This window comes from Monodelphis domestica, chromosome 6 (genome assembly GCF_027887165.1).
Source record: "Monodelphis domestica isolate mMonDom1 chromosome 6, mMonDom1.pri, whole genome shotgun sequence".
NCBI classification, from domain to species: Eukaryota; Metazoa; Chordata; class Mammalia; order Didelphimorphia; family Didelphidae; genus Monodelphis; species Monodelphis domestica.
In genome coordinates, this window is record NC_077232.1 from 22304259 (window position 1) to 22320223 (window position 15965).

Genomic DNA, 15965 nt, shown 5'->3' on the forward strand with positions numbered 1-15965 from the left:
ATCATGTTGTGATTCTATTTCATGTACCTCATTACATAATATAAATCACATTATGTCATATCACCATCTCTTGGATAGGAAAGTAATTATAGTTATTTTTAGCTAAATAAGAAATAAATCATCAAATTCTTCAACCCCAGTTTTTTGACAGGATATTATAAGGAATGACTTTCAAAATCTTAAATAGTCAGTGGGGAGGAGTAATAAAAATGAGACACTGAAGAAGGGTAGGGCATGTGAGAATACCTAAAAGGAACATCAAAAAAGATTTATCTTTAAAGCCTAGATTAGGGTTTTTAAATGATATCCAACACATTTCTGTGTGACTCTTTGCTTGGCCTACAACAGGTTGCCCAAAGTTATAGGAAAAATATATATACAGCCAGTTGTAATGGACGGAATTTCCTTTTTAGGAATATTTGTACCAGTTGAAGTTAAAGGTTCACTACCTATATCTATCTCTCTCATCTGTGGTTTTTAATTGTATGACATCCAGGGACACTGTCTATATCATTTTACCTCCTGTAATCATACTTCCCTTTGCCTAATCATAGAATGTATTTTTAAGATTACCTAGACTTAACATTTTTATATATTAATGCCTGATTTTGTTAGAAAATTTAAGAGAATATTTTAATGTTAAATTCATGAAGATATTTAGTTACACATACTATACTTCAAAGATCTCTGTGCTTTCATATATTATTAATGACTGATATTCCTTGGCCAAGTCTACTTGATTTGTCTGGCTATGTATGGTCCAAGATAGGGCTTCTCATAAAATATTTCCTGGGAAAGTTTTATAAAATCTCATGTATAGTGAAGTTCCAGAGTCCATTCACATACATGGGAGTTGTATTGACTGGTTTTTTGAACTGAGCTTGTCGCTCATGTGATTTTTTTTTAAACTTGTACACTGATATTATTACAGAAAAAAATAATAATTTTACCTGCTTATCTGAAAGGAAGAATATCCTCTGTCTTGCTCATGTTATCACTACTACCAGGAGCTTGCGGAGATTTTATGGGTTTCTCAATCCCCATGACACCATATCCCTGAAGTACTGGAGAACTTCAATGAATTCCATACATATGAAATTTTAAAATGTTTTCCCCAATATTAATTAGAATATTTGATTCTTATAAATATGTCCCTTAATTAGCATTTGTATTGAACAATATTTTACCAATTTGCATAATTCCATGAAGTATTTATTTAATGATAATAACTATCATTTTCCTAGTACTTTCTTTTGTTCTTTAAAATTATGATATTAATTAATACTCAAAGCAACCCTGGGAGATGCTATTATTAACTCCATTTATTATGCATAAGGAATCTGAGGCAAAGAGAAGTTAAGTGACTTCCTCATGGTCCTTTACTGCTAATCATTTCTAATAATTTTCTGAGGCCAGATGACAAGCTAGGTTCCTTTTTTATGGCTGATATTATACTAATTGTTATAAAGCCCTTTTGTATCAAAACCTTTTACTGGTTTCAACAGAGGTCAGTAGCCAATTACAAAAGTTTATTTAAACCTTCCATACACTAAATGCCAAACATAAAAAAAAAATTGTGCCTAAAGCACAAATTATAATAATGTTGGCTCTGTATGATGGAGAGTGTGCCTTTGTAAGCATAACTGGAATAGATGGTGCAAATGGACTCAGTGTTCATTTCAGAAATGACCAGGAAGAGTTAAGTAGACTGGATTGACCTTAAGAATTAAAAACAAATGATCCTTTACCCAGAGTTAGGTGGTGCACTGGATAGAATGTAAGGCTCATAGATAGGAAGATCCTAGTTGAAATCTAGCTTCTGATACTAAGTCTGTATTTTTTTTTGGCAAGTAGTTTGACCTCTATCTTTTCTTATTTTGCTCCATGTAAAATGATGATAAAAGTACCTCCCTTCAATTCCTCAGCCCCTTCCAAAAGATCCATCTTTTAAAATTAGGTATATAAATGGCCCACTGGATATATGACTGATCTAGATGCAGGATGTCCTAATTGTAACCTCAAATATTTACTGCTATTGTGCCTTGGGCAAGTTATTATTTGTAAGAGTACTATGCAAAGTCTGGTGCATGCATCCTTTGTTTTCTTCATTACTGAAAATTTTTTGACAAAATCCCGTTTTTCAAAATATCACTATCCTACACATGTTATAATGTTAATTTGAAACATAGAAAACAGTAGTATTAAAAATGAATCCATTTCTCTTGGGTAAGCTCAATTAATTTTTGATAGTTATTATTTTACAATTAATCTGCATAGATTCATTCATAGAAGGCTGACAGTGTTGAGTAAGAAAGAAGAAGATTTAATCTAAAATTATGATGTCATATTTGATGAAAAGGCTCCAAATCAGTCCCTATCAAAAAAAATTGGAAATTGGGGGGGTGTTCAATTGGGGAATTACTGAATAAATAGTGGTATCTGATGGTGTTGGAATACTTTTGTGCTGTAAGGGAAAAAGAGCTGCAGGATTTCTACATGAACTGGAAGAGCTTCTAAGAGCTGATGCAGAGTGAAATGAGCAGAACCAAAAGTACATTGCACTTAGAAAGTGAAATATTGTGGAACAAGCCAATGTAATGGACTTTGCTGCTAGTCGCATTGTAATGATCTGGGACAATCCTGAGGGAATTATGAGAAAGAATACTATTCACATTGAGAGAAAAAACTGAGGGGAGGGAACTTAGATTTTTTTCCTTAAAGATAGCGGGGTCTGAGGAGAGAAGGAAGGAGGTTTTGCTCTGAGCGAGGTGGCTCTGAAGGTGGTTGGAGAGGTTTTGCTCTGAGAGGTTGTGCTCTGAGAAGCTTGCTCTGAAGGAAGCTGGAGGTGGAGGCCCCTGAGACTGTTTCTCCATTTTGGTCATGTGAGTGATAGGGACTGATCTCTTTTCTTTGCCTCAGCTATCTAAGGGCTTGGGCCTTTTGGCCCAGCCTAAACAGAGGGGGTATTTAAGCCCTATTCCCTTCTCTCTCTCTCTCTCTCTCTCTCTCTCTCTCTCTCTCTCTCTCTCTCTCTCTCTCTCTCTCTCATACCTTTCTTCCTCCTGTTTGTAATTAAATTCCATAAAAGGTTGATGGCTGACTTGAGTTTTCATTAAGGAATTACATAGCTGAATTCCTTGGCGACATTAAATTAATATATATCAGTCTTTTAAAGTGATTTCCTTGTCACATGATCTAGAACCATATTAGAGCTATGTTGTTGTTCAGACATTTTCAATTATGGCTGACACTTTGTGTCCTAATATGCAATTTTCTTTGAAATGATAGTAAAGTTATTTTTTATTTACTTTTCCAGCTTGGTTTCTAGCTTAAGTACTGACCCAAATAAGGTTAAATGATTTTCCCAGAACCACACAGCTTGTAAGTGTCTGAAGCCAAATTTGAACTCACAAACTTGAGTCTTTCTGACTCAAGGTCCAATAGTATATCCACTGAGCCACGTACCTGTTTCTGTATAAAAGTAAGAGGGGACAGAAATAAACAAGTAGAGAAGTGGATTGAAGTTTCCAGTTTGTAACAAAACAGTAAATATTTAAATTTTCAGTTTTGATACATTTTTCCTAAATGACAATGGTTATAAAAATTATAAATGCTCTTGATTGTTTATCATATTCCAATTATTAAAATAAGTTAAAAATAAATATCTAAGGTTTATTTAGGTGAATATTCTTTTGGGTGGGGCAGAACATGCAATGTATTCCCCAATGTACTAAAACAAAATTTCCCTGGAGTTTCTTTAGAAAATTCAGCAAAAGTAATTTCACATTTTGTCTTATAACATTGAAATTATTGAATTTTTTTAAACTCTACATTTCATCTTAGAATGAATATTGTGTTAAGTGATGGTGATTAAGTGATGTGTCCTATGTCAGAAAACTAAGAAGTTTCTGAGTTCAAATTAAAGGCAGGACCTCACATCTTGAGGTCTGACTCAATCCATTGTTCCACCTAGCTGCACCAATTTTGATAATGCTATAATTTATAATATGTTTATATATGTATATTTATAATTCTGCCTAATACATTTTTTTCTACTAATACTACATGGCCAAGTCAGAAATTATTTCATTTTTTAAATGATAGTTTATTCATGACATAAATCATTTTTGTTCATTTTTGAATGCCCAGTCATTAGTACAGTACCTGCTACCAGAATTTTCTACATTCTTGTTATGAAATATATTCACCTATACAAAAAAATTACAATAAGTGTTATATGTTCAATTTAATTGTACAAAATAAAATAGACTTTTCTTAGAGATTTTTTTACTAGAAACTTTGAAGTTAAGAAACTAATTTAAATAATATATGTTAAAGTATATTTAATATATTTAATAAGTTGATATTGATAATTATATATATATATATATATAAAATGAGATACTTTATTTTTAAGAAATATTTTTTGTTATTTTAATAAATAATTTATTATACTGAATGAATTTAATGATTTTAATACAATATTTTAATTTTATAGTCCCTTCATATTTATTTGAATTTGATATAAAATATGAAAACAAAAATAATTATCAATACAATTATTAGAAATTTTTTTTCTGGTAAAAGAGATCATTGGAACTATACTGTACATTACACAAGGAGAAAATAAATATATAATTTTTAGCTTTTAAAAATTTTTCTATTTTTTCTCTCAATTACATGTAAAAATAGAATTCTTAAGTAATCCCATATCAAAAAAAGAAATCCAACAGGCCATCAAAGAACTCCCTAAGAAAACATGCCCAGGCCCTGATGGATTCACAAGTGAATTCTATCAAACATTCAAAGATCAGTTAACCCTAATACTATATAAACTATTTGACATAATAAGCAAAGAGGGAGTTCTTCCAAATTCCTTTTACAACACAAATATGATACTGATTCCAAAGTCAGGGAGGTCAAAAATGGAGAAAGAAAACTATAGACCAATCTCCTTAATGAACATAGATGCAAAAATCTTAAATAGTATACTAGCAAAAAAGTCTCCAGCAAATGATCAGGAGGGTTATTCACTATGATCAGGATTTATGCCAGGAAAGCAAGGATGGTTCAATATCAGGAAAACAATACACATAATTGACCAAATAAACAGGCAAACCAACAAAAATCACATGATTATCTCAATAGATGCAGAAAAAGCCTGTGACAAAATACAACACTCACTCTTATTGAAAACAGTAGAAAGTATAGGAATAGAAGGGTCTTTCCTAAAAATAATGAACAGTATCTATCTACAACCATCAGCAAGCATAGAAAAATTAGAAACTTTTCCAATAAGATCAGTAGTGAAACAAGGATGCCCATTATTACCTTTATTATTTAACATTGTACTAGAAACACTAACAGTAGCAATTAGAGAAGAAGAAAAAGAAATTGAAGCTATTAAAATTGGCAAAGAATAGACCAAGCTATCACTCTTTGTGGATGATATGATGGTCTACTTAAAGAATCCTAGAGAATCAACTAAAAAGCTAGTGGAAATAATCAACAACTTAAGCAAAGTTATAGGATATAAAATAAGTCAACATAAGTCATCAGCATTTCTATATATCCCCAACACATCTCAGCAGCAGGAATTTTAGAAAGAAAAATTCCATTCAAAATTACCCCATACAATATAAAATACTTAGGAATCTATCTCCTGAGACAAGCACAGGAAATATAAGAATACAACTATAAAACACTTTTCACACAACTAAAACTAGATCTAAGCTATTGGAAAAACATTAACTGCTCATGGGTAGGATGAGATAACATAATAAAAATGAGCATCCTACCCAAATTTATCTATTTATTTAATGCCATATCCATCAAACCTCAAAAAAATCTTTTTTTACTAAATTAGAAAAAAACATAACAAAGTTCATTTGGAAGAACAATGGATCAAGGATATCCAAGGAAATAATGAAAAAAAATGCAAAGGAAGGTGGCCTCGCAGTCCCAGATCTCAAACTATACTATAAAGCAGTGGTCATTAAAACAATTTGGAACTGGCTAAGAGAAAGAAAGGAGGATCAGTGGAATGGTCTTGGCGTAATTGACCTCAGCAAGACAGTTAATGACAAGCCCAAAGATCCCAGCTTTTGGAACAGAAATCCAGTATTTGATAAAAACTGCTGAGAAATTGTAAGCCAGTGTGGGAGAGATTAGGCTTGGATCAACACCTCACTCCCTACACCAAGATGAACTCAGAATGGGTGAATGACTTGGACATGACGAAGGAAACTATAAGTAAATTATGTGAACACTGAATAGCATATATGTCAGACCTTTGGGAAGGGTAGTTTAAAACCAAGCAATCTTAGAAAAAGTCACAAAATGTAAAATCAATAATTTTGACTACATCAAATTAAAAAGGTTTTGTATAAACAAAACCAATGTAAGCAAAATTAGAAGGGAAATAAACTTGGAAACAATCTTCATAACAAAATCCTCTGACAAAGGTCTAATTACTAAATATCCATTTAGAGTTTTGAAATATTAGATTACTATAGTTATTCATGACTATATTTATGTCATATATCACACTGATTAGCACTTATTTTTAACAAATACGACATTTTTAAAAGGTTTAGAATTTTTCAATGTAAATTCACAATCTCCATCTTTATTGACTTTTTCTACAGATAAATTGTGCTATTCATTTTTTATCTTCATAATTCGTTGCTACTTTGATTGTTATGTCATTGAATAACTAAATTACTTTAGGTTAATTTTTATTATATTGGCTCCTATTCCCCCATTGGCAGTTAAATGAAAGCTTCAATTTAAAAAAATATAAATAAAACATAATTAATATTTTGTGATTTAGCAAATATGAAACCAAATATAGTCAAAGGAAGTACAATCTTAATTCCATAGGCAGTCCACTGGATTTTGGAGACAGTTCTAAATTTTGACTTCATTAGTTTCACTTTGTGGAAATGTCTGGATTGGCTGAGTGAGAAAGAGAAGAGGTAAGTTCAGTCTAGCCTCAAAATATAATTAAGATGAGGAGGCAACAAAATTAGTAGCTCTCAAATATGGTATCTTGGAGGAATATGTATGATTCACAAAGTCTTCTTAACCATCCCATGTCTTCTTATCCACAATGTGGTCATACAGAAGTTGATATGCATAATACTAATGAAGCCAATATTCCCTAATAAATTCATATTATTTTTTATAAAATAAAACTTGTTTGTGATATAAAGAATGCTTTTTTCCCGTCAGAGGAATTGTAGTCTCCCATCCTTAGGCATGTATTGATTCTTCTCAATACATAAGCTTCTTGAGGGCAAAATTGTATTTTGATGGTCCTGGAATCCCTAACACCTAGGAGCTTCCCTGGTATATTACAGTTGCTTTTTAAGTGGAGATTAAATAAAGCTGAATTTTTCAAATTTACCAAGAAGGGGGCAACTAGATAGTTCTGTGGTTAGACTGTTCGTTCTGTAGTCATAAAGATGAATATCCATTAATTCAAATCTGGCCCCAGACACTTGTAAACTTTGTTGACCTTAGCAAATCAGTTCATCCTCTTATCTTCACTTTCCTGATCTATAAAATGAGTTGAAGAAGTAAATGACAAATCATTCCTGTATCTTTTCACTCATTCAAATTGATTTTTGAGTTTCACATTTATTCCTTTAACTGGTTTCCTTTTTGTCAAAACACCTTGAATATAGTAATTCCTAAGCAACCTTCTTCTTACCTAAATGCCGACTTAGAAATACAAACACAAAGTTTTGGTTTCTATTTGTCTCATTCTATATTCCAGGGTTTTCCAACAGGATATTAATTTCTTATGCCTTTTAATTACAACTCTCTGTCATAATTTAATTGTGGTACTGCATTGAGGCTGAATTTTTTTGGTTGTACCTTAGTGTCCAATCTAGCATATGGACATGAATTTTTATTAAAGCACTGCTTGTTTGATGAAGTGGAGAAGGAAGGATTTGATGAAGATGATGATGGTGATGATTATGCTGAGTAATCACCTTTCTTGAGTTGAAAGGCAGCTGAGTAGAGGGGAAGCAGTATTGAGTATTGGACTATAATCAGGATACCTTGGCTCCAATTTTCCTTTCAGCCCTTATAAGCCAGATACCTCAATATCTTCCTTCATATCATTGAATCTCAGTTTCCTTTTCTGTAAAATGGAGTTGATATCATCTATTTTATCTAAGACTATTGTTCTGAAGCCTCAAAGATGTAATGATTATGAACTTATTCTAAGAATGTCAGGTCTAATATGTATATGTATATGTATATATATATATATATATATAGGGACTGGGTTACAGTTGGAAAGAGAGTTGTTTTTTTTTCTTATTTTGTTTTGTTTATTTTTTAAGAGAAAAAATGTGGAGAATCATTGACGTTGTTAAGGAAATTCAATTATTTTCCAATAAGCCTATGGCGAAATGTATTTTAAGAATCCAGTCCAGCACTTTTGAGAAAAAGAAAAATTCTTTCAAAAAGATAATATATATTACTTTTTAAAAACACATTGCACATTCAATCACTAGGCAATTCTTTAATGACTTCCATCCTCACGACTTCACAATTTCCTATTCAGGCAATCATCTGTATTTAATCTAGTAAGAGTACCTGAAAAATGCTCATCCACAAGTCCTTTCTCATGAAACAAAATTGTAGGATGGTCTGTGATGATGAATAATTCAGGAAAAAATTTCTTCCTGGGGTATATAGTGGAAGAAGAAAGTAAAAAAAAAAATTGAAGCAATGAGATCTATCACCCTTGGCACTTTTGTACCTAATTATTTAATAAAACATCTAGTAATATTCTTTTTCACCAGTGGACAACAAAAAACTCTCTCCTTAAATTATATAAATTCTTATATATTAAGAAGAGGTAATCATTATATAATAATTTAGTGGAAATAAATTTCTAAGCACCTTATAAAAACTCTTCCCCAAGTTCTTTCTCATTGAAGAAAACTAGATGAGTGTCTCATGTTGAATAAGTTGAAAATCCCTGTCTTCTTTGGGGGTGGATGAAGGGGTTCATAACACAGCTATAAAAATTCCAATTAATTAGATTGAGCAACCAGACATTATTTCATGTAATGTTTTATTATTTTTATATTTTATTATTATTATTAATTAGCCAAGAAAACTTCCAGAGAGGTCCTGCCTTTAGGTATCTTCCCCAATACAAACATAGACCTATCTCCTAGTAGTCCCCAAGCATAATATACTTTAAGATGAGATAAAAAATAAAAGAATACAAATGAAACAAATATGATATTCTTATATTTTATTTGGTTTTAAAAGAAAGCTTCACATATCAATAGCAGAAAACATGAATTTTTAGGCATTTTGGAGAAGAAGACTTGGGAATTTTTAGTGAATTCTAAATTAAATATGGGTCTAGAAAAACATATATATATATATATATATATATATATATATATATATATATATATGTAAACTAACAAAGCTAAATGATCTCCATTAAGATAGACAAGTCATCTTAGCATAGAGGAGAAAATCCTTTGAATTTCCATGAACAGACTACATTTGGAATATAATATTCAATTAAAGATTATAATGTTCAGGATAGACATAAATAACCTCTAGAGAGAAAAAAAATGAAGCAACAATAATATTGAAGAGACAAAAGGATGCGATAAATAAGGATACATTGATAACACCAAGTCGTTAGGCAAAAGGATTGGTTTCATGCCATAATACATGTTATATTGAATGAACATTTTTGTCATCAAACTCCCATATTTTATTTAAGCCAATGAGGTTAATATTATTGTCCTGGATATCAAACATCACAGGTAAAATATCTGCTATAGTGTATTTGATGTGTATTTCTTATAGCCCATATTTTCCATCTTAAAATCAATACTAAGTATGTGTTCCAAGGCAGAAGAACAATTAGGGCTAGGCAATAGGGGTTAAATGACTTGTCCAACCTCACACAGCAGGGAAGTGTCTGAGAACAGATTTGAAACAAGGACCTCCCACCTTTAGGTTTGCCTCCTAATCCACTGAGACACATAGCTACCCACAGGACTCTCTATTTGAATCCAAATTTTATATATGTATAGAAGGTCCCAGAAGTTATATTGGTTTTAAGCATTAGAATCTTCAGTAAACCCTAAGATCTTTAGTGTAACCTATCATTCTGTTTCTTCAAGTACAAGAATGAAAGATATGGGAGTTCAAATGAGATAAACAAAAGAATTTTTCTTGAATAATTAGAATAATTATCATACAGAAGAGGGAATCACCTTGTTCTCCTTCACAGACTATACCAAGAGCAATGATGAGAAGTCATAAAGGGCCAATTGTGATTACAAAAAAGGATAAATTTCTTAATACTAGGATGTATCCAAATGTTTGCTGTGGAAGTCAGTTTGACCCACACATTCATTTTGTTTCCTTTCAGAAAGTGGAAGACAGTCCTTTAATGGGAAGAAATATTTGCTTTTTAAAATTTATCTGTGGATGCCAAATGCCTAACAATGTAACAGCCACCAGAATTTCCTAAATGCATGATATTTGATTTTCTCATGTGAGAAAATTTGAAACAAAATTATGATTTGTACAGCTATAATATATAATGAGATCAAGATATTTATAAAGATAGTCTATAATATGTTCTTTCAAATAATGATCCAGTAAACCTGGATTAACTAGAGGTTGGATAAAAAACAACAAAAAAAATCTATTAAACCAAAAAAAGTGCCTCTTAGACTTTGATAATGAAAACTAAAAGAAATGTACTTATTTCTAATAATATATTGGAATCTTAACTCTACCTATATGCACAGATTTCTTACATCATTTTGTAAAGAGTCTTTTCAAGGCACTTTTCACATCTTTGTTCCTCAAGCTGTAGATCAATGGGTTGAGCATGGGGATGACCAGGGTATAAAATACAGAGACCACCTGGTTTATGTCAAAGGAACGGTTAGATTGTGGCTGTAGGAACATGAAGATAAGTGTTCCGTAGAACACAACCACCACTGTGAGATGAGAGCCACAGGTAGAAAAGGCTTTATTCCGGCCCTCAGAAGAGTTCATCCTGAAGATGGCCACAAGAATAAGCATATAGGAGAAAAGGATAATCAAGAGGGAAGGAATCAAATTCAATATGCCAAATGTCATGATGATTAGTTCTATCTCACTTGTGTCAGAGCACATAATCGACAAAAGAGGGAGGCTGTCACAATAGAAATGCCTTAATAGGTTTGATTTGCAGAAAGATGAATCAAAAATCTTTATTGTGAACAGTAAGGATGCCATGATACTATAGAAGTATGAGACAGTCACCAGGATCCAACATAGTCTTTGTGACATGATGACCAGGTAGTGGAGGGGCTTACAGATAGCCACATAACGGTCATAGGCCATGGCTGACAGGATAAAAAATTCACCGTTGATAAATGTTGCAACAAAAACTAATTGTATAGCACATTCATAATAGGAAATTATGTTTTTCTCCTCTATGAAACTAACCAGCATTTTTGGACCAATAGCCGTAGAATATCCCAGATCAACAAATGCCAGATGCCTGAGAAAAAAGTACATTGGGGTTTGTAGGTGGGAATCGATGCTAGTTATGATGATCAGGCCCAAGTTCCCTAGAACTATGGCCATGTAGTTGAGTAAAAAGAGAATAAAGAGAGGTTCCTTCAGCTCAGGACGATTTGTGATGCCCATGAGAATGAATTCAGTCACCTGATTCTCAGTGGTTTCATTCAGCTTGAACATTTCTTTCATTCAATGAATAAATCTAAAAGTAAAAGGAGTAAATAAACAAATTAAATATATATATGAAAATAAAAGGAGTAGTCACTTCTGTATTTATTTTCTGTTGTATAAACAATTAGGCAGTTAGTGTGTAGAAATGTCTAAGATAAGATGAGTGGGAACTTTCATCCCAATTACAAAGTACTCAATTTAAATCAATTCATATCATATCACACCATATCATATCTAATCATATCATATCAAATTAGAACCATATCAAAAATCTTTTGGTACCAATATTGGGAAATTGATTTTATTTTATAAAATAAATAGGAAATTATGAAACTATCCTCAAAAAATAGGCAGGATTTTATTTTGAATATTTTTGAAAAATAATTGAATTACTCACTGAGTAGGAGTTTGATGAAAAACTGAAGGAGCGTAGAATATATGTGAATATCTTATGGAGGAATTGTGGTGAAGTAGATATCAAGTTGGTTTTAAAACTAAGAAGTCATGGTTTATAGAATTATATCCAACATTTCTCCAAATTACCCTTTGTTACTCTTGGTACCTACTTGTTACTAGGCCACTTCCTTTCACTGTAGGTTACAAAGTGATAGACCTTACTGAGACAGAAAAGTTATTTTTTTTCACTAAGTCTTAAACCATTAAAACTTTAGGATTTATTCCAGGAGTCTCTATTTCATCCAACCATTAATTTGTCTAAAATATATTTAGACCCTCCCTTATCTTCTCACTTTCTGTGAACTTCATTTACTTTGTCAGAAAGAAAATATAATTCTTCCTCTAGTATATAGGTGAACTAGGCTTGGAATTTTGTTGTTTTTAATGCTGTTATTCTCACAGACATGAAAGGATGTTTAAAAAGGAAGTTCTTCAGATTATAATCAGATGAATAGCATTAATCTAAAAATTATGGAATACCATATATCATTAGCAATCATTACTCATGACAAAAGCTTTTTGAGTTCTCTGATTGAAGAAAAGCTTCTCTGAAATTGGTCAGAGCCAGAAACTATCATCTGATGACAATCCCTGAATAATTTTAAGTCATTTTATTTAGAATAAATTCCATAAGTTTCCCCTAAAGTTTCCCATTCACCTATAGAGTTAGCATAGTCATCAGCTCTTTAATTTGATAGTTAATAAACTGAGATAGTCCAAAGAATAAAATTACCTGCTTATCTGAAAAGTAGAATTGTCTGTGACTCATTCATGTTATCAATAGTGCCTGATGGTAGGAGGTGATTTTGCGTGTTTCTCAGTTCCCATGAGGCCTTGTGTCTAGAGCATTGAAGGAGTTTAATGAATTTCAAGTAATTGCATCATGGAAACTACCCAGAATTTGAGAGATGAGACATTGTTTACAGGTTTATTGAGTTCTATAATAATTTTGATAATAGTGACTATGTTTGAGACTTAATTTTTGATAATATGTCCTTATTTTTTAAAGCTTACAAACATTGCCTGGGCTTATGTGAAAATATAAAAAAGTACATAGCCAATCAAAAAATTGTTAAAACATCTACATGCTTATAAGTCATGTAAATGAATAATAGTATTTACAAAAGAAGGTAGTTGGATGGGCAAGATGGACATTTTGCCTTTTTTGATACATTTATAGAACAGATGGTTGCAAATGGACTTAGTGTTGGACATTAAATCCAACAATGAAGTAGAATTAGATGGATAGCCTTCAGAGAATTAGAATATGTTCAGGAAAAATTTAGGTGGTAGATTTTATATATAGATAACTAGGCCTGCAGTTAGGAAGAACTGATTTCAAATTTATCCCCATACATTCACCTATTGACTTTGGTAAGCAACTTAAAATGTTTTGGTCTATTTTTCCTTTGGTACGAATCATTGTCCTATTAATAAATTTGTCCTTACTTCCTAGTGAGAGACATTGGTCTATGCCCAGGTCTTGCAAGGCTGCATTCCCCTTTTTTCCCCAAGAGTTTTTGTTGAATAGTTAATTTTTGCACCAGAAGTTGGAACTTTGAGTTTATAAAATAATGAGCCAAGAGTCAGGAAGATCTGACTCCCCATAATACATTTGACATTGTGTACTTAACATATTTCACTCATCATCCATCCTTATTGTTTTGTCTAGTTGAATATTTTTAAATAATTTGCACTTTTTGCCATATTTCCAAAGTCTGCCAATGGAGTGAATAAAGTGTCAGTTGTGGAATCAGAAAATCTCATCTTCATAGAATTTGACCTTAGATACTTACTGTATCTCTAAACTTGTAGTAGTAGTCTCTCAGAAGCCGAGAATGAGGATTGTCTTTGAGCATAAATCACAGATATTTGTGCGTGAAAGAGATTTAAGTGGAAAAGTTGATGCACAGAGACAGTCCCACTCTCTCGGCGTTGGAAGCCTGGGTCCAGTGGCACGAAAAATCATTACAACTGAAGACTTCCTCTGCTGCATTGGGTGGCCATGTTGTCCTTTGTGCTCCAACACTCCCTAAGCACTCCATAGTGCTTTGCTGTATTGCCATCTCAGCAGTTGAAACTTCTTGTTGGTTTCTTCCTCCTATTCTGCAGAAACAGTCTTCACATGCTGGGTGAGCAAAGCCCTAGTTCACCACGGGACAACAACAATCCGATGGCTAGGCTCACAAGGTTTGACCTGCCTGTGGAAGCCATTGCCCAGGGTGTGCCTGCTGCCTCATGCTAGCAACTACTGGGAGCCACAAGTGAGAGCTGGGTGTCAGGTAGGGGTCAGAGGCTGAAGAGCTGCCCTAAGAGGGCATGACAAGTCTCTAAACTTGTACAAGCCTCTTAACCGTGTTTGCTTCAGTTTTCTGATTTATAAAATGAGATTGAGAAGAAAATGCAAAATACTACAGTATCTTTGTGTAGGACATAAAAATAGAGTCAAAGATTTGGACATGAATGAAACCAACTGAGTAATAAGAACCACCAAGAAGGAGATGGTATACATGATCTAGAACCATATTAGAGCTATATTATTGTTCAGACATTTTCAATTACGCCTGACACTTTGTGTCCCAATATGCAATTTTTTTGGCAATGATAGTAAAGTTGTTTGCTATTTACTTTTCCAGCTTGGTTTCTAGCTGAAGTACTGACCCAAAGAAGGTTAAATGATTTTCCCAGAATTACACACCTTGTAAGTGTCTGAAACTAGATTTGAACTCACAAACCAGAGTCTTACTGACTCAGGTAGGTCTAATACCATATCCATTGAGCCACCTACTTGTTTCTGTATAAAAGTAATAGGGGAGAGGAATAAACAAGTAGAGAAGTGGATTGAAGCTTCCAGGTTGTAACAAAAAAGTAAATATTTGAATTTTGTGTTTTGATACATTTTTCCCAAATGACAATGGATATATAAAAATTATAATTGCTCTTGATTGCTTATCATATTCTAAATATTAAAATAAGTTAATAAATTTCTAAGTTTTTTTAGGTGAATATTCTTTTGAGTAGAGCAGAATAGGCAATGCATTCCCCTATGTACTGAAACAAAATTTCCCTGAAGTTTCATTAGAAAATTCAGCAAAAGTAATTTCGCATTTTGTCTTATACAATTGAAATTATTGAATTTTTTTAAACTCTACTTTCTGTCTTAGAATCAACATTGGGTTAAGTGACAGTGATTAAGTGATTAGTCCTATTTCAAAAAGCTTAGAAGTTTCTGAGTTTAAATTAAAAGCCAGGACCTCATGTCTCTAGGTCTGGCTCTTAATCCGTTATTCCACCTAACTGCACCAATTTTGATAATGCTATAATTTATAATATGATTATATATGCATATAAATATACAGGTATATTTATGTGTATAATTCTGCCTAATACATTTTTTCTACTAAATACCACATGGCCAAGTCAGAAATTACTTCTCTTTTTAAAATGTAAGTTTATTTATAGCATAAATCATTTTTGTTCATTTTTGAATGCCCAATCATTAGCAGAGTTCCTGCTACCAGAATTTTCTACATTCTTGATATGAAAAATATTCACCTATACAAAAAATTACAATCAGTGTTATATGTTCACTTTATTTGTACAAAAGAAAATATACTTTTCAAAGAGTTTGTTGTTTTTTTTACGGGAAACTTTTAAGTTAAAAATTAATAAAATTAACATATGTTAAACTATAATATATTTAAGAAACTGTTATTGATAAATATTTTATAAGATTTTATTTTTAAGAAATAAATTATTTT

General features: G+C 32.1%; 1 pseudogene; it reads right to left on the reverse strand.

The window, feature by feature from the left end:
* Window positions 1-800: 800 nt before the first annotated feature.
* Window positions 801-11757, reverse strand: LOC100619715 (olfactory receptor 8K3-like; annotated as a pseudogene).
* Window positions 11758-15965: the final 4208 nt, after the last annotated feature.